The 23,264-nt window shown below is 49.9% G+C and overlaps 1 protein-coding gene across 2 annotated transcripts in view; it reads right to left on the reverse strand.

Annotated features, from left to right (window-relative positions):
* The window catches only part of LOC126516415 (phosphatidylcholine:ceramide cholinephosphotransferase 2-like), a 241,920-nt gene that overhangs the window by 175,794 nt on the left and 42,862 nt on the right, over nt 1-23,264 (reverse strand). The window contains exon 1 of one of the 2 annotated variants that reach the window (XM_072285562.1): nt 18,001-18,099. The exons of the other annotated variant lie outside the window; for it this stretch is intronic. The gene's annotated coding sequence lies outside the window, so the exon portion shown is untranslated. Of the gene's footprint in view, nt 1-18,000; nt 18,100-23,264 lie in introns of those variants that run through there. 2 annotated transcript variants of the gene reach the window in all.

Here is a 23,264-nt window from a genome sequence, read left to right on the forward strand (position 1 = left end):
CACGGCGGGTGTTCCTACGCATGGCGAACACGAATGTCTAACCGTGCATGGGAGTATTGCCGCGCACGCGATGATATCTGGAGAGCGAATGCTAGGTAATAAGTAATATCAAGTTTAGGCAAGAACAGTTATTTTTCTCTATTTCTCTATACTTAGTAAACTTATTTCGTGTTCTGCCATAGAACCGAACTAAAACAGTTGCGAACAATTGTCTAGGCGGGACGGGTAATGATGACTTTAATTATATAGCGTTGCGGGTTATAATTATAGTTGGGCACTATAATGCGGGAAATTCCTAACTGGCGCAAGCTACACTGTGAATCCGCAGATTGCCACATCGCCCGAGAGCCACATTTGGCAAAAGCGCGACTGCGTTAATTCGACAGCCGCAGCGTAGAACAGCTGTAGATGTTCCTGTCGCATTCGAACACGTATACAAGGTTTTTCAACGTTGCTACGAGGCCAGAAAACAAACCCGAAACTACCAATTAGCGGCCCAACACGCAGTCGCGCGCCCAATATGTCGAAGGAATAGCAAGCGCTTGCAAGATATCGTGGACCGCGTGCCGGAAAGTCAGCAAGCTCTGCTCGGACGGAAATTAACCGCCTTTATTACAGCACGAAATCCCGGCACAGTCCACATCCGTTTTTACGTCACCATATAAATACTCACTGCTGACTGTGCGTTTTCCCTACGACCGTAATATTACCTTCCTTTTGTTCGGTCGTTCTTTCTTTTTGCAGGTCTCGCATTCGCCCGGCCGTCTCCTCAGCTTCCCCCGATTCCAGCTCGCTCTAACCGGAGTTATCACGCCAGCGCCTAACCCCGTGTGAAGGCTATCGATTCGATGAGATGTCGTGGATGGCGCGGCGCCGCTCAACCGATTTTTTTTTTTTTTTTCCAGGGCTGCCGTTTCCGAACGCATTCGATAATACAGCCACCCGCTTCCGCTGCGCTGCAGCCTTCGTGAAGGTCGCCGCGGAAAAAAAAAATATAGAAAAAAAAGAAAGAAAAGCAGGAATTGCAGAGCGGACACGACGCGCCCGCGGAAACGTCGCTATATACCGCGCAGCTGCAACGCCGTGGTTCCTTCGAGGCCAGCGAACCGCGAAGACGGAAACTCGTATATACGAGTTTTTCGTCCTCGAACTAGCTAAAGTGTCGCGCCGACGCACCACAAGCGGAGACGTGCGCGCAGGACGGCCTTGCCCCCTCTTTTCTTTCTTCCCCCACACCCTTTCTTTTTCTCCGGTATCGGCTGGTGCGCTGGGTTGATGATAGTGCGCGGGAGCAGTATTTGAATGCATGCGAAAGAAGAAAAAAGAAGGGGACAGGGAGCGCGTCAGAGACTACGAATATTTAGATTTGGATGGAAATTTAGGCATGTTTGAGGGGGGTGGACGGTAACTCAATCTCTAGGTAAAAAAGCCGCAGTTGCGCCGGAAAGGTGAAGCATCGATTGCGATATAAGTGAACAGCTACACGAAGTAAGGATAGTAGCTTTATCGGGCGTAGAAAGCTGTAAAGATAAGCACACTAACTAAATTAACAATCATGGTGTCACCGCGCACAAGCAAACACGAACCCATCTGACTCGATGACCGCGGAAACGCTGTCAAAACGCTGGCGCGAGAAAACGCGAGAAAACGCGGGAGGAGCAGCGAGCGAAGTGATCTTTGTGTTGATATATCGCCTCAACGCAAAGTGAGCGCCGAGAACACGCAGCACGCACAAAGCTACGAGCCACGGACACACCTACACTCTGCCCACAGCGCAGGTCGCTCTCAAGATACGGCGGCGCGACTGCACACAGACGCCACATGCACAGACGGGGTAGAACACCGTCCCCCCCCCCCCCCCCCCCCATCGGCGATACACGTATCCAAGCGGCCGCGCTGGCGCGGCACTCTGACGAATGCGTCTGCAGACTAACAGAAAAAAAAAAAAAATCCAGCTATGCAGTTACGCAAGCCATGATGTACGCACATCAACATAGGCAGTTCGCTTCAGAGCTGGTGTGTATACGAACGCAGAGGAAAACAGCTGTTCCCCGTTCGTGTATATACTTGCCTCCTGCATATACACACACGCGAGAATCTGCCTTTCTACGGCCGCTGCGACTAGCGCTGTCTCCCTTTTCCGTCGTTTTTTTTTTTTTTTTTTTTCTTAGCCGACACGACGCATCCACCAGTCGGGCGGAACGAAACGAAGAAGGGCGCCTCGATGAACAAGCACGCGAACAGAACGGGCGGCGAGGACATTCGCGGTGGCTCCTCATGCGCCATCAGGCGCTGTTTTTGCTACACGATGCGAATTCCCGACCATACGCTGGCGCCGACTTATAGAGAAGGAGGAGAGAGAAAGGGAATACCCTTCTGTTCGTCGATTTAAAGCGCTGCAAACGCGGAAAACATGAAACTCGCACAAGTGAGCGGTGCTCGTGCAAGCTGATCTGCAGGCTTAAGAACTTGGCCATTAAAAGAGGGAGTGAGAGGGGAAAAAAATGAAGCAGGGAAGTTGGGAAAGCAAGGAAGGAGGAGAAAATTTTCTTTGAACACACCTCTCGCTCGGCAAAAAAGAAAAAGATAAGATAAAGAAGAAGAAGAGCGAGAGAGTGAAGAAAATAATGAAGTTACAAATATTACTTGCGTTCGGGTCGAAGACTTTCTTTTTCCGCTCTTATATATCCACATTGTGAAACACCTAAAGTATAGCGTTGTCAGGTCGTCGAGTTTCGCTTCTTGTTTCATACATGGCGTGCTTGCAAAGTTGCGAAACGAGATTACGGCTAGCTGAAGCACGCGTTAAAACCTCATCCTTGCTCACCCGCTATCAATGTAATGACTTTGTTGTTCCATTAAATCGCTATGTTTGTCCATCGGTCGCTCTTCCTGTTTCGTCCTCCACGGATTTCTACAATATGATCTTGTTGTTGTTGTTGTTGTTGTTGTTGAGAGTATTTACTGCACTTGCATGCAGCTGCATTGCAGCACCAAGGTAACGTTCACAGGTAAGGACTTGAGTTCCTGCGCCACACGGGATATGAAGTCCCAAATCCTACTCATCACACATCTATACATTGGCCCCGTGGAATAGAGTAGAGCTTACTGACAACAAGCCTCTTGGTCCTCTCCATCATACGGTTCCTCTCCAGGCACTAGTATAGCCCGCCTCAAACAAGCGGATGAAGCCCAAGACGCAGGAACAATTCTTACATGTGTCGATGCCAGTCTTAATGGTTGTGTGCTGCACAGCGCATTTGTATGCCCACAGTTACACATGAGGTACACCAGACCTGCTCACATACGGCCGATCCCGCGCCACCAGCGTGCCTTGTCAGAATCGCCGCCGTACGCGACGGCCTGACTTCATTGCTGCTGAAACCCATTCATAACCAAATCATCATATACGCACGGACTCCCAACGCAAGCGATCCGCGGTATTCGCAAAGTATACCTCGTTCTTCGTCGCTCGCAGATGCCATTCACAAGCCTTGCCGCCGCAACTTTTATCCAGATAAGCGTCCAGTGGATTGCGGCGGCTCTATACCTGGCAATACCCTCGCGGATTCGACTATAGTCGCCCTCGTACCGCGCACCTTGCCCGCTTAAGCTCTTTCTCGAAGACACATCGGAACACTTGCTTCGAAAGAAAGAAAACCTCCGACGCAACACATGAGCAATTATAACCCTCGTGTGGTTAAAACCTCTCTGGCAAGCTTACTCGCCGAGAAAAAGGTGGAGTTGCGGAGTTGCAGGGTTGCACTTGCGTCGAGGTGGCACTTACGGTGGCTGTGACCGCGTCTTCTCGCTCAACAATACCGCGGCCCATATATGGCTCGACCTGTCCGTTCTGCAAAACACTATTGAAAACGTAGACGTAACGCATCTGTCATGGAATTGACCCGGACTGCATCAAGTCCGTCTTCACCACCTCCGTGCGATGGACACGCCTTCGGCCACGACGTCCTCCCGACATATATAAAACGCAGGATACAAGGCCCCTATCACCGTTCCGTATTGGACTACCTGCATGCAACAAATCTGTTTGTTCATTTGTAAATATACATTTATTACAAAGGCACGCTTTAAAAAACATGCCTGAGTGAGAAGCTTGGCTTCGGTCAACGCTTCTTCTTGTACATCGTGCTCTATTCGCACCTTGCTTCGCGCAGCTTCACTTCCATGTCGTCGTTGAGGATCTCCACGTACTTTCCGGCTTTGTTCTTGACACGGGCCTTCTCAAGTATCAGGAACTCCAAGGCAGTCAAGGCCTTCGTCTTCTTCCCCAGACGGAGAAATTCACAGTCGGTGGACCGTGAGTGCTCCTTGATTGGGTCGTCGCTCGCCTCTCACTCGGCCATCTCCTTGAGGCACACGTAGCAACGAGCAAGGTCTGGCTCGTTCTCCGTAGGGCAGCGGTAGAAATCGGCCTCGCCCATGCGCGCCGGCGTGCAAACGCAGTTGTTGCCCGTTAGCGGCCAGTGCTCAAAGCTGGCCAAGCGGTTCTCGAAGAGGTTCAAGCTCGAGTCGGCCTGCGACAGCAACACCGTCTACAAAGACAGGTCGTCGGCGGGTGGCTTCGCCGTTTCGGCCATGATGTCGTGATAAACGGATTGCTATAGCTTCAAACCGTTGGACCTGGTTTGGTGTTTGGCTTTATAGTTCGACCCGAAGGATTGGCCGTGAATCAGGGGTAAAAAAGACGAACGAGAAGGAAAAAAAAAAAAAAGCTGGAAGTTAGAAGAGCATTCTGTAAATTAAAGAAAAGATATTAAAGAGATAATAATCGTTGTTAATATGAATTGTAGGGATATACAAGCGAAGAGGTACAATTAAAATTTGTTGCTATTCATGGTGAGAAAAAAGAATAACACTGAGAAAATGGACATCGATATATGTTCCTCGGCACTTCTTCCTTCCTCAACCGCTATAATCATCATATCTTTGTTGTTCTATTAAATCGCCATGTTTGTCCATTGGCCGCTCTTTCTGTCTGGTCCTTCGCGGGTTTCTACGAAAGCACGTTCGCTGACTTCATTCGTGGCAGCAGAAGAAATTCACACACGCGTATTACCCGGGCGCCTTGATTTACGGAAAGACTGAAGCCACCGCGTGTTCACCTCTCAAGTCATTACACCAGCGAAAGCGCATCTTACACCTCCACCCCCTCCCCCCTTTCCCATCCCATTTTCTTACCTGCAGCCGTTTTCTGAATGAGTCATTCATCAATACAGATTTGTCCGCGTACGCTTGAACGCACCAAGAAAGCCCACCGGTATAACAGGGTTCTGCTGTTGATTTTTCGTGTATTAGCTGATCGAAATTAAGTTGAAAGCTTTCGTGCAAGACAGTGAAGGAGAACGTTGAGCTATGGCCTCCCGCAGTCCGTGGGCTAGCCACTACGACACTTCTCGGTTTGTAATATCACGAAAGAATTGGGGAACAATAAGTGGGAATAACAAAGATGAAGCCCTTACACAGGACGCGATCGGCTCGATCGCGACGCATCGCTGCATGCGAGTCGCATGACACGCTGCTTCAGATTGCTATGGCGTGCCTTCCAATCGACGACATCGAAAGCAAATATGTATACAGTCACGCGGCAGCGAGGGAGAAAAAAGAGACGCCGCGAGAAGAAAAGGGGGGGGGGGGCGGCATGGTGCGGTCACGCTCGCGCGGCGTCAGAAGCGCGCATCCGCACGAGCATCGGCGCCGCGCGCAGACCCCCTTTTGTCATGCATATAACAACACGCCACGGCCGGCCGAGAGCACGGTCCCATAACGTTACGTTCCATAGGGTCATGCAGGGATATCGGAAACAGGCGTCTCTGTGCACTGCTCGCGGATGACGTGGTATGACCCAGACATCTATTTTGCATGAGATTCCCGCACTCGAAGCGCAACCAGTGTGCGCCGCTCGAAAGAAGTAAGAAAACGCAACGCAGAAACGGTAACTCACTTTGAAATCACCTAACCTGACGGCAAGATGACAAAACGAAACCGCGCTAAAAGGAGAACAAACTAGTGCGTGTCCCACGCATGGCCTTGGAGAGCCTTGCCATGGGCATGCACCCGCGTGTCCATAACAGTATACAGTGCGACCTCGCGCGGGCAGACCGGGCTGAGCAGTACCCATGCGAAAAAGCGGGCGCGCCCCGTGGGCGGCTCTATTGTCGTTAGCTCATGCGGCCTCCTCGCTTCCTTGTGTATACTACGGAAACCAGTCGCCTAGCAGGAAGCAGCGCGTGACGATATTTTGCCGGTGAAGACGACGGCGAAGGAGGAGCCGCGGCTGCACTCTGTGCTCTTCTCCAGACGGCGCGCGGCGCGGCGTCGCCCGACAACGAGCGCACTCATGGGAATCGTGCTAAATCGTGCCGGTGCAGTCCCGTACGCGGAAATGAAGCGCACAAACCCGTCAGTTTCGGAAGAAAACGCGGCGGCGGATGAAGAAAGCGAGCCAGCCTCACGTGCGGCGCATGATGCAGAGCAGAACTGTCGCGCCATCCGCGCCGCGCGCTGCCGCTCGCTTGGATTACATCTGTTCACACGAGCGCAACGGAAGCGACCGGACGCGCGGCGGTCTCTCGTTCCTCGTTATATAAACAGGCTTGCTTGTGGGGAATAACGCCGCCTTCCGCACGTTGTGCAGGGCGAGAAATGAATAGGGAGGGAACGTGCAGGAAAGGGAGAGAGTAGACGAGACAGAGCGAGCCGCGTTCGACCAGGCGTTGCTGCATTCACAACCCTTAACAACGTCGCCCATGAGCATTTCCACACAATACCACACGTTATAACCGCATTACACCGGAATACGTCTCCCTTCCGTCCTCATGTAAGCATGAACTAATTCTTTTTCGTTTCTTTTTCTCGCAGTAAGAGCGCTATAGGAATGCAGGCGGCTTCAGCTGGCGTACTAACTACATCCATGCTGAAATTTTATACACTTCTTAACCGGCCGAAATAGTCCTCCGAGGATGCGACCTTACCACGCCACCACGACCTATTGTAAGCGTCGCTTAATTTTTCCGCGCTCGGGCACGGACGCATGGCGCCGGTGTGTTCTGGGTCGTCGCATAATAGGTCGGGCCAGCGCCATTCCGCGCAGCTGTTCGCTCGCTGTCGCCCTCGACCGGCTGCAAGAGGCGTGCACCCCGTTAATGTATGTAAACGCGCCGGCAACTCTCTCCCGCCCTTTCGCAGCACAGCCTTTCGCCGCGGGCGCCGCCATCACCGGGCCACACGAGACGGCGACCACCAGCGGAAGATGATTGCTACGCAATGCATTCAGTGCAGTCGCGTGAGTGTGTGGTCTTAGCCAAAGGAAGCAGGTCGGCAGCGAAGGCATAGAACTGGGTGCGAGCCGCCCCCCTGCTTGCAGCTGCGAGAGCGCCAGCCTCGTCGGTCAAGAAATAATATGCCTAACCAACAGCGTCTTCCAGACACGACCTCCAGGACGTAAGCTTCGGGCAATTCGCGCGGAACGAGCAACAGGAAGCAGCACGAGAAAGATGGGACAAACTGCGAGTCGGTAAACTTTCAGACGTAATGCAGTACGAGTTAACTCAGTATGTTCCATATCCCATACACGAGAAATAAACCTGACATGCGGCAATCACAGCCCCTACTCACAAAAAGGTCTTACACTAGAATTGTTCGTAAGGTCAAATTCAAGCTAATCCCGATGCTGCATATATCTTTAACAAAGGTGGCCAGCCAATGGAGACGAAAACTTAAGAACGAAAGGATTTGCGAATACGGCATCGCAGTTCGGAAATAAGCCCCGCGGCAAGGTCTCCCTTCAAGCTTGCAATGCTAATTATGTGTTCCCTGTCACACTAGACAGCACATTCGACAGCAAGGAAAGGAATCGAACGGAAGGCGAAAGCGGTTCGCAACATTCCTCATACAGTCATTTCACGCTGCAGGACCTGGGGTGCGATCGGAGATGGTTGTTCGGCGCGTTCGTTCGGTTACCGGCGCGCGCGATTGGCCTACTCCGCGCCGACGTCGCCAGCCGCGGGGCGCCGCCCCGTTTTTGGTGACGTCAAAATGACGATACGCTCCTGTCAATCATCCGCCCACCGAGCATTTCGTCCGAACGCGACGGGAGTTGAGAAGTTTGGAGCGATCATACGGCTTCGCATGGCGCGTCTGGTGGATTGGATTGGATCCAACACGCGGCCTTTTCGGCTGCTTCAAAATGGCAGGTTTGAATCCAATCCATAGTTTATTTCTAGAAAATGGCGCTTCCGTTGGAAACTTAGGTTGTTGCGCTGGCGTTTCTAGAGGAAGGAGGCGAGCGGGTGGCGGTGCGAAACGCGTTTGAAGAAATGGCAGAAAGTGAACTGCGGCGTCGTTTTTGTTTCTCGAAAGAAATAATTCGTTGGTTGTACAGAGAAATCGACAACATCATCGGTGCCAGCGGGCCACTGGGATGTCGCTGCCTCTTGAAAAGTGCGCCACTCTTCCCGTCGTTTTTTTTTTTTCTTTTTCCTTCTCGGTTACCTTCTCGCTGTGCGCGACACCACCTAGGGACGACGCAAAGAACCTAATAGATATAAATTGCAGTAGTCACACGTACTACTATTTGAAAACGTGTTTGGGCTTGAGAAGAAAAAATACATTTATTTATATAAAGATTTAATTCATTTGGAAGACGAGAAACATTTGGTTTCGTAGTATACTGTTTGCAAGCAGACGACAAACGACGGAAGTAAACTTCCGGGGAGGTCACCGCTTCCTGATTGGCTGCTCTCTCCGCCCCACTGTCACAAATTTTGCATACTGCAACTTTGTGACGTTGCAGCAACTGAACAGAACGCGTATCGAACAAAATATCTCCGATCGCGCCCCTGGTGTCAAACACTGGTACTTTTTCCACGGTGCCTGAGAAGATGCTGCCCACAGAAGGCAAGCGGATTTGGAATCGCCTGTGGTCGGTTCGTCACCCGGGTGAAATTTGTCATAAAATGTATTCTCTGCCACGGTACCGGCGTTGCTCGAACAGGCCAGCGACCTAGCTGGCAATGCGCTGACGCAACGTTACAACCGTACTATACTATACAGAGTTCCTGCTCACAGCATGCACGTATGGGACGAGCGGTTAAACAAGGCGCTAAACGTTTACCACAATGATGGGCCAACATTCCGCGTTCACAATGAAGGCGGACGCTTTTGTAGGGACCCGTCATCAGCAGTACGGCGCAACGAGGCGCACTCGGCACCTGCTTTGTTTCGAGGGCGCCCGATCGCTGCGACACCCAAAGGACGACCCGCACAAAAGATGCGCACGCCGCGATCAGCGAGCGGCTTCTCCGTTGCTGCTGAGGTGGCGGTCGTCCGGTGCGAGACAGCGGAACACTCATGCCCAAGGCACGCGCCCACGCAGTGAACGCGACAAACCGTGAAGAGCAGGATCCCCTGGTGACGCCTAATACGAGCCAGCGCTATGTCGAGCGCTGTACGGACACAGGCATCTACGAGGCTCATGCGTCGCAGTTACCGAATGAAAGCAGCCTCTCCAATTTCTGTTTTTAATCTCTTTCTTCTTTATTATTTTTCCCCCTTGCCTGTGAGCGTGTGTAGGAGTGCGTCGTTGGCCGCTTCTCCAGCATGCTTATCGCTGCTGGGGCCGCGAGCAGCCGATGCAGTCAGCGGAGAAGAAAGCCTCGCATATAAGCGCGTTTCAGTGGTGCCTATGCGAATAATCAGTGCATTTCAGGTCACTTACGCAAACAAGTGCGATGAGCGTGAGGCGCGTTTAGAGCGCAGCTCTTAGGCGCCCGTTCCTGCGCTTCGCGTCGGCGTCGTCCCTAGGCGTAACCGAGCGACCGAGCACAGCGAAGGATGAAAGAGCGAAGGCGGAGCGCAGCGGGGGATGAAAGACGGCTATAGCGAAGAGAGCGCGAGGTAGAAAGCGGAGGAGGATAAAGCCCCTTAGAGGAGGAGGCTATGGCGAAAGCGTCAGAAGAAAAGCGCAGTACCGCGCAAGACGGGCTCTGTGGCAACGAGCGCTACGAGATGGCGCCAGAGTAGCGCGCGTAGTCCGGTCACCGATGACGCCGTCGATAAGGCATGCAGCGAGGAGGAAGGAAGGAAGGAAAAAGGGGAGAAGGAAAGGCAGGGAGCATAACCAGTTTAGCTTAACCGGTTTGCTACCCTACACATGGGAGAGGGATGGGGGCGATGAAAGATCGAGAAGGGGAAGAGAGAGAGAGAGCACATAGCACAGCACACACACATCGTCCGTTAGAGTCCATCAATCTGGCATGGTACGTGATATCACTGTCACAGCCGCTTGTCCAATCCCGTCTCTTTCAACAACCGAAGTAGTCCCTTCGTCGCCTTCACTTGCGATGTCTTCTATCGGCGGCATGTCAAAATCGTGTCGAGGGACAATGGTCTAGTGTCAAGGTGCGCTAGAACGGATGCCAGGGACTGTCGCTGAACATTATATTCAGGACAGTCGCACAGAATGTGTTCCAGCGTCTCCTCGCAAAGACAGGCATTGCAGAGAGCGTTGTCGGCCATTCCAATGCGAAATGAGTACGATTTCGTGAAAGCCACCCCTAGCCATAAGCGATAAAGCAGAGTCGCCTCTCTTCGGCGGAGTCCAGTTGGCATATAGAGATGCATCAAAGAGGGCAGGTGGTATTGACGGTTGCTCTGGTTGGTCTGGCTGTTTGGTATGCACCATAGAGAGAGCGTGATCTCCTGTGCAAGCACTCGAAGTCTGCTAGCTGCGTCGGATCGTGAAAGCGGTATGGCCTCTTCTTGTGCGTCTTCAAGAGCTGCCCGAGCGGCATTATCGGCGTCTCCGTTTCCAGTGACGCCGCAGTGACTTGGCAGCCACTGAAACGTCACGTGGTATCCTTTCTCCTGTGATGTATGGAGTAGGCATCTAATATCGAATACGAGCTGTTCGAATGGCCCGTGACGCATGCAGCGAGCGCGTCCACGGACCCATATATGGAAACAAAGCGCTGCATGAGCGGAGGTCTGTCTGCGGCGGCTGCTGTGAAACGTGCCCACATGCCACCCACGCGCTGCTTCTTGCGATCTCCCGATTAGCGAGGCAGTCGCGCCGCACTTCGCTCCGTTTGCAACGTGGCGCTAGAGACAGGTCCGCGCCAGCCAATATATCGTGAAATGAAAACACGTATGGAGCTGCGCTCAAATATCGCATTAGGAAATATCGTAATCTTCGGTGATTTTTTTCCCTTCCTTTTTGTGCATCAGTTGGTCGGCATTGGGTGCCGAGACCTGCGAAGTCCACCGTAGGGATCGGTAGATTGCCCAGTCTCCTAAACGCTGCATTTGCAAACAGTTATTTGTGCCAGCACTTCTCGTTAACTCTCACTGCTCTCAACGGCGACTAAGGCGGGATCGCGACTCATTAGATCCTATTAGGCGCTAGCAGTCTGCCGAAGTCCCGATGATGATTTCAGTTGCAGCGCCACTTCCCTAAACTAACGGGATCAAGTAAGAAACCCGCTGAAGTGCCGCCTCCTTTAATTCATTCATCGATTATGTAATTCATTTATTTACTAAATATGCTTACCATTGCCATGATGCAGCAGGGGTCGCATTTAGATGGGGGCGAAATGCAAAAAACGCCCGTGTCCCGTGCATTGGGGACACGTTAAGATCCCCTGGTTGTCAAAATTAATCCGAAGTCCCCCACTACGGTGCGCCTCATAATCAAAATAATGGTGTTAGCCCGTAAAACCCAAGAATTCAATGCAATTCCCATGACGGCAAGATCGTATAGGTTCACGTTACGATGGCATCCAGTGTACAGATATACTTCCGCTGGGCGTAAAAAAAAAGAAAAAAAAAGAAAAAAAAGGAAGAAAAATCCACCAAGCGAATTTAGGGGTCCAGCAATTCTAGCACTTGTTCGGCCCCCGTTGGTGAGTTTCTTTCTAGCTGCAGAGCAGATGTACACTTTGAGCCACACATAATTAGACCTTGTATAGGTAATAACCATGTATTTTCTGGTGCGTTTGAACGTAAACGGCGACTAGCGTGCAATGCGGTGCGAGAACCGACTCTGAAAACACTAATTTGCACCAATACCCCCCCCCCCCCCCCCCCCCCGGGTGCTCAACGGAACGGGACGGAACGACGCGACACGAGAGAAGCGACGATCGGTATGACGAACAGCTGTTCCATATGCGAATAGTCTCTCGATGCAAACTTTATTGTTGCTTACCTGCGGCCAAATTCAGGAAGCTTTATTTTTGTTGTTGTTGTTGTTGTTCGTAAGTTCTATTTGTTATTGGCCGGTTACATTCGATAATAACATGTCGGATGCTACGAATTTGTTGGCATTTGCTGTTACGAACAATTTTGACGTAAGAACTTTTCTTGCGAATACGAACCCTGGCTATTGGCTGCGTTCGCACTTCTCCAAGTTGCTGTAGCGCAGTGGAGAATAGTTAGCCGAAGATGCGACTAGATACGACTGCATTATTAATGAAGGTCTGTCGATTAGCGTGACAGCTTGGCAGTTACCGTGAAAGTTACCGAGTAAGGTCACCTTGGCCCCGCATTCACAAAACTCTCTTACGCTGCAAGTGTTGGTGGGAGAAAATGCTAGTGAATCCTGACGCTGGACATAATATTTGCGAAGGCGGCCGCCGCAATGGCAAAAAGAACTTACGAAAGAAAGGCCTCGCGAACTCGGCCTCTCGTCGCAAACACCGGTGACAGCGTTTGTTTTGAAATTAAGCAGCTGCACGTGAGAACACTATGGAATGCCAACGTTGTACGTAAGCAGAAAAAAAAAAGTAAGAAAGGAAAAGTGCAATTCGCTATAGCCCCTGTTGTGCTGACTCCGATCCGACGCGGAAAAGCTGGGAAAGGGAGCTTGCGGGCTCGGTCAAGGTGTGTGTGCTCACCTGACTTTATTTATCATCGGCGTTCGATGCACGCTATATCCCAGCAGCACCTCTTCCTACCCTCCTCACTCCTTTTTTTTCTCTCTTTTTCTACGACTACGGGAGTAAAAAATAAAATACAGCAAGCGAGCGAACTGCAATACGTAACATTCGTTAAATGGTCGCATCGCACTCGGGCCGCATTGCATCGTAATTCCGCTCTCGCTTATAACCAAAACAAAGAAGCGGCAGCGAACACGATTCATTTCTCACAGCGCATGTAACGGCCGCTCCTTTACGCGCGCGCATCTGAAAAATACGCTCTTTCATCGTCGTCGATGCGCGCGTCGTCGTCGATGCGCTGAGCGAGTGAAGCGAGGAACATTTATGCTCGGAATGGGTGCAAATGATGCGAGCCTATCTGGACGAACAATACAGCCAGCATGCGGCGCAGGCGCACCTGCGGCTTTTCGCAAGAGATATTCGTATTAAATGTGTTGGCTACAGAAGCTGGTAAAAACAGTGCTCATTGACATGAACTCTCTCATTCCTCCCCACGTGTAGGGTAGCAAACTGTACAAAGTCTAGTTAACCTTCCTGGCCCCCTTCCCACCTCTCTCTCTCTCTCTCTCTCTCTCTATCGGCGATGGCTCGGCTATACTCTGCAGGAGCGCTGCTCGATCAGAACAATCGCTCTTTGGAACGATCACACAGCATACCGTACGTTCATCAATTTTCTTTCTACTTTGCATATGTTTGTTTGAACTCTGCTTTCGTCAGTGCATATTGTGCCTCGCTTACATCGAGGTACACACCTGCGGCCAGGTTGGTGTCTCCTTCATGGTGTTTGTACCGTCCTGAAGTACACCTCAGAATTCCAGGACTTCAGAAAATGTCAGACCTGCCAACGCTTGTACTAAAACAATTGAGCTTACTCTTGTTGTACGAGAAATAGAGTATCCACGTACACATCTATACTGACGGATCGACCACATCGACCAGTTCTGGTTGTGCTGTATTTATACCGGCAAGAGTAACACTGCGATTCAAGACGTCACATTTCACGACGTCCACGGCTGCAGTACTCACGGCTCTGCGCAGTGCGCTTCGATTTATTGACACAGAGAGTCCTGGTACATGGGCCCTGTTTTCCGACTCGAGACCGGCTTTACACAGCATACAGTCAATTCTGGAGAAGTGGAGCTCACAAACAGCTACATACGAAATCGTCAAAAAGAAAAGCCACAAAATTATTTTCCAGTTGGCTTGCCTGGCCATTGCGGGATCAGTGGAAATGATCAAGCAGACAAAGCTGCCCGAGAGTCGCATCAAGAACAGCACAGCATTCCCCTTCCTCTTTCCAGGACAGACGCCGCAAGGCAGCTTCGTCACCTGGCACGAAAACTCTTTTTAACAGAGTGGAACCACCCAAATATAAGGCGCACCAGGTTGTACCAACTGAACCCTTCGCTCCAACTCCGACCTCCACCCGGGCTTCACCGACGTGAGGCATCGCTTGTATACCGGTTGTCGTTGGGAGTGGCTTTCACGAAGGCGTACGCTACTTTGATTGGAATGACCGACAGTGCTGCATGCGACGTCTGCGGCGTGGAAGAGAACATCGAACATTTATTGTGCCAGTGTCGTCGGTTTCAGTCGGAAAGACAAACATTATCTATCGCATTGCGACGACTGGACGATCGGCCGTTGTCTGTGCAGGTGCTACTTTCTTCAAGTAGCACCTGCACAGACAACGGCCGTTCGTCGCCCCATCGCTCGTAGGTCCACAAAGCTATGAAGGCGCTTTTGTCTTTCTTGAGGGCGACTGGCCTACATGTGAACGCCTTTGACTCGCTCAGGCCCTCCGCGTACGTGCGCGAGCTCAACACGGCTTTCCTCCCCTCCCAGTCTCTCTATCTTATGTTTCTATTCCCTCTTTCTACTCCTGCAGAGTAGGGTAGCCAACCAGACGCAATTCTGCTTAACATCCCTGTCCTCTATTTCCTCCTCCTCCTCCTCCTGCTTTAGCAGACTGCGCGACTACCCCACCAGTTGAACTAACTGGAAATGGGGACATGGTTCGCATGAAGAAATTACATTAGGCATTGCTGTACTTAATGCAATTCACCTAATGAATGACATAATTACATTAGGGGGCGCGCAGCAAGCTCGGAATCGGGGCGGACAATATTGCTCGAGCCTTGACTATTGGCTAGAAATAGTGCTGCTAGTAACAGCTTTGAAATATCCGTCCCTAGGATTCCCCAGGGCCACTTGGGTTTCCATATATTCTAAGTAACTCTATTAACAAGTGGAAATATGGTCGCATTACGGATCGCCTACAATCTGACGCATGTCATACATGTCGTAGCCGAAAGTGGAGGTGGAGGAGCCCGAATGGCGAGACTAGAAATGAAATGACTTCATACTCTGCGCTAACCCTGGCATCATACAAGATGTGGACGCGCTCGGCAATGTGTGCTGAAGTGACCATAGGATGGTAAGAACTCGAATTAGCCTAAACTTGAGGAGGGAACGGAAGAAACTGGTACATGAGAAGCCAATCAATGAGTTAGCGGTAAGAGGCAAACTAGAGGAATTCCGGATCAAGCTACAGAACAGGCATTCGGCATTAACTCAGGAAGAGGACCTTAGTGTTGAAGCAATGAACGACAATCTTATGGGCATCATTAAGGAGTGTGCAATAGAAGTCGGTGGTAACTCCGTTAGACAGGATACCAGTAAGCTATCGCAGGAGACGAAAGATCTGATCAAGAAACGCCAATGTATGAAAGCATCTAACCCTACAGCTAGAATAGAACAGGCAGAACTTTCTAAGTTAATCAACAAGCGTAAGACAGCTGACACAAGGAACTATAATATGGATAGAATTGAACATGCTCTCAGGAACGGAGGAAGCCTAAAAGCAGTGAAGAATAAACTAGGAATTGGCAAGAATCAGATGTGTGCGTTACGAGACAAAGCCGGAAATATCATTACTAATATGGATGAGATAGTTCAAGTGGCTGAGGAGTTCTACAGAGATTTATACAGTACCAGTAGCACCCACGACGATAATGTGAGTGAGAATAGTCTAGAGGAATTTGAAATCCCACAAGTAACGCCGGAAGAAGTAAAGAACGCCTTGGGAGCTATGCAAAGGGGGCAGGCAGCGGGGGAGGATCAGGTAACAGCAGATTTGTTGAAGGATGGTGGGCACATTGTTCTAGAAAAACTGGCCACCCTGTATACACAATGCCTCATGACCTCGAGCGTACCGGAATCTTGGAAGAACGCTAACATAATCCTAATCTATAAGAAAGGGGACGCCAAAGACTTGAAAAATTATAGACCGATCAGCTTACTGTCCGTTGCCTACAAAGTATTTACTAAGGTAATCGCAAATAGAATCAGGAACACCTTAGACTTCTGTCAACCAAAGGACCAGGCAGGATTCCGTAAAGGCTACTCAACAATAGATCATATTCACACTATCAATCAGGTGATAGAGAAATGTGCTGAATATAACCAACCCTTATATACAGCTTTCATTGATTACGAAAAAGCGTTTGTTTCGGTCGAAACCTCAGCAGTCATGGAGGCACTACGGAATCAGGGTGTAGACGAGCCGTATGTAAAAATACTGAAAGATATGTTTCTGCTTCTGTATACCGGCTCTACAGCCACCGTAGTCCTCCATAAAGAAAGCAACAAAATCCCAATAAAGAAAGGCGTCAGGCAGGGAGATACGATCTCTCCAATGCTATTCACAGCGTGCTTACAGGAGGTATTCAGAGACCTGGAGTGGGAAGACTTGGGGATAAGAGTTAATGGAGAATACCTTAGTAACTTGAGATTCGCTGATGATATTGCCTTGCTTAGTAACTCAGGGGACTAATTACCAATGCATGCTCACTGACCTGGAGAGGCGAAGCTGAAGGGTGGGTCTAAAAATTAATCTGCAGAAAACTAAAGCAATGTTTAACAGTCGCGGAAGAGAACAGTAGTTTACGATAGGTAACGAGGGACTGGAAGTGGTAAGGGAATACATCTACTTAGGGCAGGTAGTAACCGCCGATCCGGATCATGAGACTGAAATAATCAGAAGAATAAGAATGGGCTGGGGTGCGTTTGGGAGGCATTCTCAAATCATGAACAACAGGTTGCCACTATCCCTCAAGAGAAAAGTATATAACAGCTGTGTCTTACCAGTAATCACCTACGGGGCAGAAACCTGGAGGCTTACGAAAAGGGCTCTACTTAAATTGAGGACGACGCAACGAGCTATGGAAAGAAGAATGGTGGGTGTAACGTTAAGGGATAAGAAAAGAGCAGATTGGGTGAGGGAACAAACGCGAGTTAATGACATCTTAGTTGAAATCAAGAAAAAGAAATGGGTATGGGCAGGACATGTAATGAGGACGGAAGATAACCGATGGTCATTAAGGGTTATGGACTGGATTCCAAGGGAAGGGAAGCGTAGCAGGGGGCGGTAGAAAGTTAGGTGGGCGTATGAGATTAAGAAGTTTGCAAGGACAACATGGCCACAATTAGTACATGACCGGGGTAGTTGGAGAAGTGTGGGAGAGGCCTTTGCCCTGCAGTGGGCGTAACCAGGCTTATGATGATGATGATGATACATGTCGTCATTACCTTCTCATCGGGGAACACAATTAAAATGAAAGTCTGTCTCGTCGTCAGTGGAAGGCAGCCTCTAATATTAACCCTCTGATAACTTCATGGCTCAGCTGCCTCGAAACGACGCAAATGAATTCGCAATTGCTTCGGCTGATCCTCACAAACGTTAATAAATCCATAATTCGAGTTCACTGTCATCTAGAGCTTAGCATTACGACGCGGCCAGACAAAAAAGTTACAGTATACTGCATGTCCACAGGAGGCTGCAGTACGCCGGTATAAATGGTATATTTTAAAATTTTGATACTGTTAGCTAGTTTCGGTGATTGAAAAATAGCTCTGAGGGGCGGGGGGGGGGGGGGGGGGGGAGGGATCATGGCCTCAAGGTATTCTCTTGGCGCCAAGCGTTCGCTAGCTAGAAGATAATAGTAGCAAAACCAACAAACAAACATGACCGTATCCGCAAGCATCTTACCCGGCTTTCACGTTCACCTTGGGGCCTTTCTGAAGGTCAGTCGTGACAGCGTGCCCCGCGAGCGGGCGTCTTGCGCACGCGGGGCGCGCGAATCAAAACGCAGTTATCACCAGCCTCAACATTGCCGTCTCATTGGTCTCTATACCAGTGGTCCCTGGGAAAGCTTCCAGCACTTGGGCAATCAGCTGGCAGAAGCCAGATCGCACAGGCGGCCGCAAGGGAATCGCGAAGCTTCCATGGAACTGGCGAGGGCGGCGAGAGATAGGCGTGCAGGGTGCGCAAGCGTATACGCTCTTACGCCGATATAGTGCAAGCCGGATCGCGGGGCAAGCGCCCGGGTCGCGCACTGGCGCGGCAGCGCAAACAACGGTCTGTGCTGGTTCTGTATACAGGCGGATTTTATCTCGTCTGCGCCGGCGGTGTTCGGGGTTCGATGCGACGCCGCGCATGCGGTCCCCGAAGAGACGTGAAGGCGTGACCGGCCCAAAAAGGCGATCCACCCAAAAGTGATACGAATCTCAGCTCTTCCGTGAAAGCAGTGCCACGAATGGAGAAGCCAGTTATTACCTTGCACACTATACCGATCTTTTCGCGGATTTGTTGGACTGGATAATATTTCTGGAAGACTTCTATCAAACAAAATAGAGAAAGAGAACCGGACTCTTTGCAACATTTATTTATTTATTGATTTATTTATTTATTTATTTACTTATTACATCCTAAGAGATAGGCTTTTACTCGCTAAGACACTGATCAAGCCGCGAGTCTGAGTGAGCATGGCTGAGTACAAATTTAGTAAGTATGACTCCAAGCGAGTCCTAAGCTAAAAAAAAGTATACTTTGCGAATGAGTTCCGATTATGTTGCCGAAGTAAAATCCCAAAGCATCACAGCCACTACGGGAGACGCTGTAGTGGAGAATGCCGGAATAATTTCGATCGCCCGCGCTCCATTACATTAAACCCACATTTCTCGGGACAAGCGTTGTTTGCATTCAACCCTCATTATAATACGACCGCGGCACTCGGGAATCGAACCCTCGGCCGTCATTGCAACAGAAGGCCAGGGAGGCCGCCGGAGCGTGCTCTGGATTCGTTGGGACAGTTAAGGTTGAATTTTTTTTTTTTTTTTTCAGGAGGTCGCAGCTAGAGTTTCGGTGCGCGGAGACGACTAAAACGGGTTTTCAGTGTGACGCAAAATTCTAAAGGCCACCGCGGTTTCTCATCGCCGGAGCGTGCCAGCTTGTGTGCGTGGGCGATGCCATGCACGCTCGCCAGCACTCGCCCGCAGCGGGGTCGAGATTTCATCTTGCCGCTAACGAAGTGAGAGGCTGGCAGACTGCGACGACGACAGTGTGACGACCTTGACACTTTTGTGACAGACTGTATGCAGTTAAATATCGGCGACGTTCCGTCTCGTTCTTCTTTGGCTTTGGTGGAAGCGCAGCCGAAAAACGATTATGCGGCGTTGGGTGTCCTCAGGTGTTCACTGTATTCGGCCCGCAGTAACATCGCTGGGACGGGAATTTTATGCTCAAAACCAACTGCCAGGCTGACCGACGGCTTATGGACAACAACAACCATATATTACGGGACATAAAGGTCCAGTGACAGTGAAAAACTAAACAAGCGAAGCAATTACCGAAATAGCCAAATATAGCAGTAACTTCTCTCGACTACGACTACTGCGAAACCGCAACTCATTTTAAAGTTTTACTTCCCCCAAACTTTCATGCACGCCAGTTTACGTAAGCGTTAGTAGATGCAGTCATTTCGATGAACAAGCCTCCTTGAAGATATGACGTCAAAATTAAATATGAATTTACCAATACAACCACAGCACGCATTTATGCGACATTTAGCCTCGATTAACCAGTCTAGCCACGCACGAGAACGGTACCGATAATGTGTACGCCCGCTTTCGAGCTAGGCGCTGCGGTTAACTCAAAGCAGGTAAGTCGCTCGAATCGTTGTTCTTTTAGGGGCGATAACGTTCAATCGGTGTGTGCCGCCGCAACAACTGACAAAGACTGATCTCGGCGCATATCGTTATATAGATCACATAGCCCCGTACACGATACGAGGTGACACCACTTGCTTCTTGTAACTCTGCAATGAATTAGGAAACGATGCTATCATGGTCGGCAATGGTTGTGTCGTTGAATATTCGAAGGTGCCGCAGGTACCGCGAAACTACAGCAGACATTTGTCCGAGGACGGCGCCTTCTAACGGCGTTCCGTACACGTTTCTGCCGGTTGCGTTTCTTTATCCAGGGCGACCACTGTATCGTTTCCAGTCTTCCCATAACTCTCTTTGACAACTAAACGCGTACTCCGCCAAACGCGCTTACACCGAAAAAAAAAATGTATATATATATATATATATATATATATATATATATATATATATATATATATATATATATATATATATATATATATATATATATATATATAGGGCGCAAACCATGACATGGGCTTTTGCTTTGCGAAATTTCCACCATGTGCAACTCGCACCAAATACATGTCCCATGGGCGTTTTCATAACACAAGCTATATGCCTTAATGGTGTCTGAAAAAGGGCGTACCGAGTTCGCTCCAGCCATTTAGTCTCGATCGCCAACTGAAAACGCTGGCAGGCATATTTCAATCGTTCACGCCGAAAGAGGGGGGGGGGGGGAACAAGAAAACTCGGCAGACACGCTTAAAACCGCTTACGTGTCGGAATGCGAAATGATCGTAGTCGCTTTCGCGAAATGTCTCATTTTTCTGCGCGTTCCTTGTTTGCGCACGCTGTCGCCTGCATCTTTAACTGCGCTTCGGTAAGGCCAAATGAAAATTCGCCAAGCGTCTCAAGGCGCTCGCTTGTCCGCGAGGAGTTTATAACTCAAAGAACCGCTTAGCGGCATTCAATCAGTCATTCGTGCTTTTTCTTTATTTTCACACACTTACTTTATACACTCAGGACGTGGCGCCACCTCCTACCCACTGACTGCACCGTCACGTGCGCAATAAACGCACGCACTAGGCACACATTCACTCAAACAGAAACCGTGCAGCCGCCCTGGCGTCGGCGAAGCGTGCTTGTGTCGCACCCAGACGGACATTTACCTAATGTTCTTCTCAAATACACTAATTTACTTTGTTTACAAGATCCTCCCTGAGAAATATGACGTCAATTCGACTATTTTTTTATGTGGTTTTACTGTTTGCCGCCGGCCACTTTTGGCACTGTCATTCAGTCACGCCGCCGACTAGAACGCCGGCTTTTCGCGCAATGGGGCATATAATGCTTTCGCATTGATAACTGCAACTCGCTGTATCTTCCCCTATATTTTGACGAATCGAGCTCGCGGTCCCGGGCCAAGAAAGAACGAAGCCGCAGGACGGGCGCCATGCCAGACCCAAATACACCCGGCTGGCTTTTCACCTGGACCGCGACCAGTGGTGCGCACCAAAGGGATAAACGGGCATCCTTCTGAGGTGCCGCAAGCCTGCGCCTCGCAACACCTTCGTTGTGTCCGCGTCATCAGACCCTTCAACTGCCACTGTGCTCACACCCATACGAAAGACTCAAACACTGCTCACAACTGCACGCGTTCCTCAAGCACGAGTCGACACGGTCGAGTGTGCCTCGGAACGAACATCCAACGCCACCGCATCCATTGTCACGCCCCGAATTCTCAGTTTCGGCTGAGAAACTGAATTTCGGTCGCGCCGATCCAACATCTCCTTGCCCCAGAGATTCACGCTTCGTTCCTTGCATGAGCCTGTTTCTTTTTTTTTTTTCCTCGCGACAACGCACTCATTTAATGTTTGCCACTCTTAGCAGATGCGCCAGGCGATTAAAATAGATGGAGGGGAGGCTCGAACCAAGCGCAGAAACATGCACACCGATCGTTACACGGTGCGCCGCCTTTTATATGCGCCCGCGTCTCGTGTTCCTGCAGCCGTTACGACGTCGTTTATTTATGCGCCCCGAGCGCTGGGGACCGTGTGTGTAGGAATTTTGCACGGAAGCGCGCTGAAATATGGGTGTGACAGGTAAAGCCCGACCCTGGAGCCCCAACCCCCCCACTTCCCGCCCCCCAAGCTGTTTTTGTTCATTATTTCTAGCATTAGTGTTGCCGCCCTTCCACAGGGGAAAAAAATCCTTTTAATCACCACTTTTTTTTAACCCTTATTTCTCCTTCGCTACCATCAGTAATGCCGCTCCTGCGACATTTGGCCCAGTTCGACGTTGGAGAGCAAAAACGATCGAAGCGCGTCCCCAGACTTTTCGCCGCCGCAGAAGCCACCTTTAAGCAGGGGTTACGAACCGCTCGTAAACACTTCGCAAAAACGCGCGCTCTGCAGAACACGTGACAAAATGAATGTAATCTAACGCTGCAAGTAGGTCAAGTATATGTGTACACGTAGTAAACGCACAGGTATAAAGGACGGACGACGGGTAATTTACGCATGCGACGCGACAGCTTGCCAACCAGGCATCGCCGCATGAGCGCAACTGGCTTCATCAAAAAAGAAAGAAAGAAAGAAAGAAAGAAAGAAGGAAAGAAAGAAAGTACCCGCCCCGGCAGCGACAGACTCGTGCGTAATGCTCTTCTATAATAAAGGAGATCGCGGAGGTGGCGTACATCGCGTAAAACTATGAAGCATGCCACGCAGCGAAAGAAAACGCGCGTGTATAAGTCACGCTGAAACCGAGCCTCTCTCTTCAGCATCACAACGGCCAAACTATAGCGCATGCAAGTCTGCCTGCAAGAAAGACTTGTCAAAGCGAAGCTTTCTTTGTCTCTCGCCCGCAGTATTGCGTGGGTCTCGTCGGTTTCTCGCCGAATATACTTCTGGATATAAATACGAAGCTTAGAGGCGCTCCGAACGCATGTACCAGCAACCGAGGTTATATAAACCCTGTATGCTAATGCCAAGGCAGTGCGAATCGTAATCTAATAATAATTAAAAAAAAGCATTATTCCTATATAAAACCTGAACACATAATGTCGGTTCAAGGGCATCTCTCATGCACACCGACCTCTTAATGGAATAGCGTATTTATTCAGCGGCTTCTTTGATTTAATTTATTTGCTATATTTAGCCATTCGGTATATACTACTGTGACACAAGAGGTACAGAATCATAAATGTATGTATGTATGTATGTATGTATGTATGTATGTATGTATGTATGTATGTATGTATGTATGTATGTATGTATGTATGTATGTATGTATGTATGTATGTATGTATGTATGCATGTGCCAATG

This window comes from Dermacentor andersoni, chromosome 1 (assembly GCF_023375885.2).
Source record: "Dermacentor andersoni chromosome 1, qqDerAnde1_hic_scaffold, whole genome shotgun sequence".
Lineage (NCBI taxonomy): Eukaryota > Metazoa > Arthropoda > Arachnida > Ixodida > Ixodidae > Dermacentor > Dermacentor andersoni.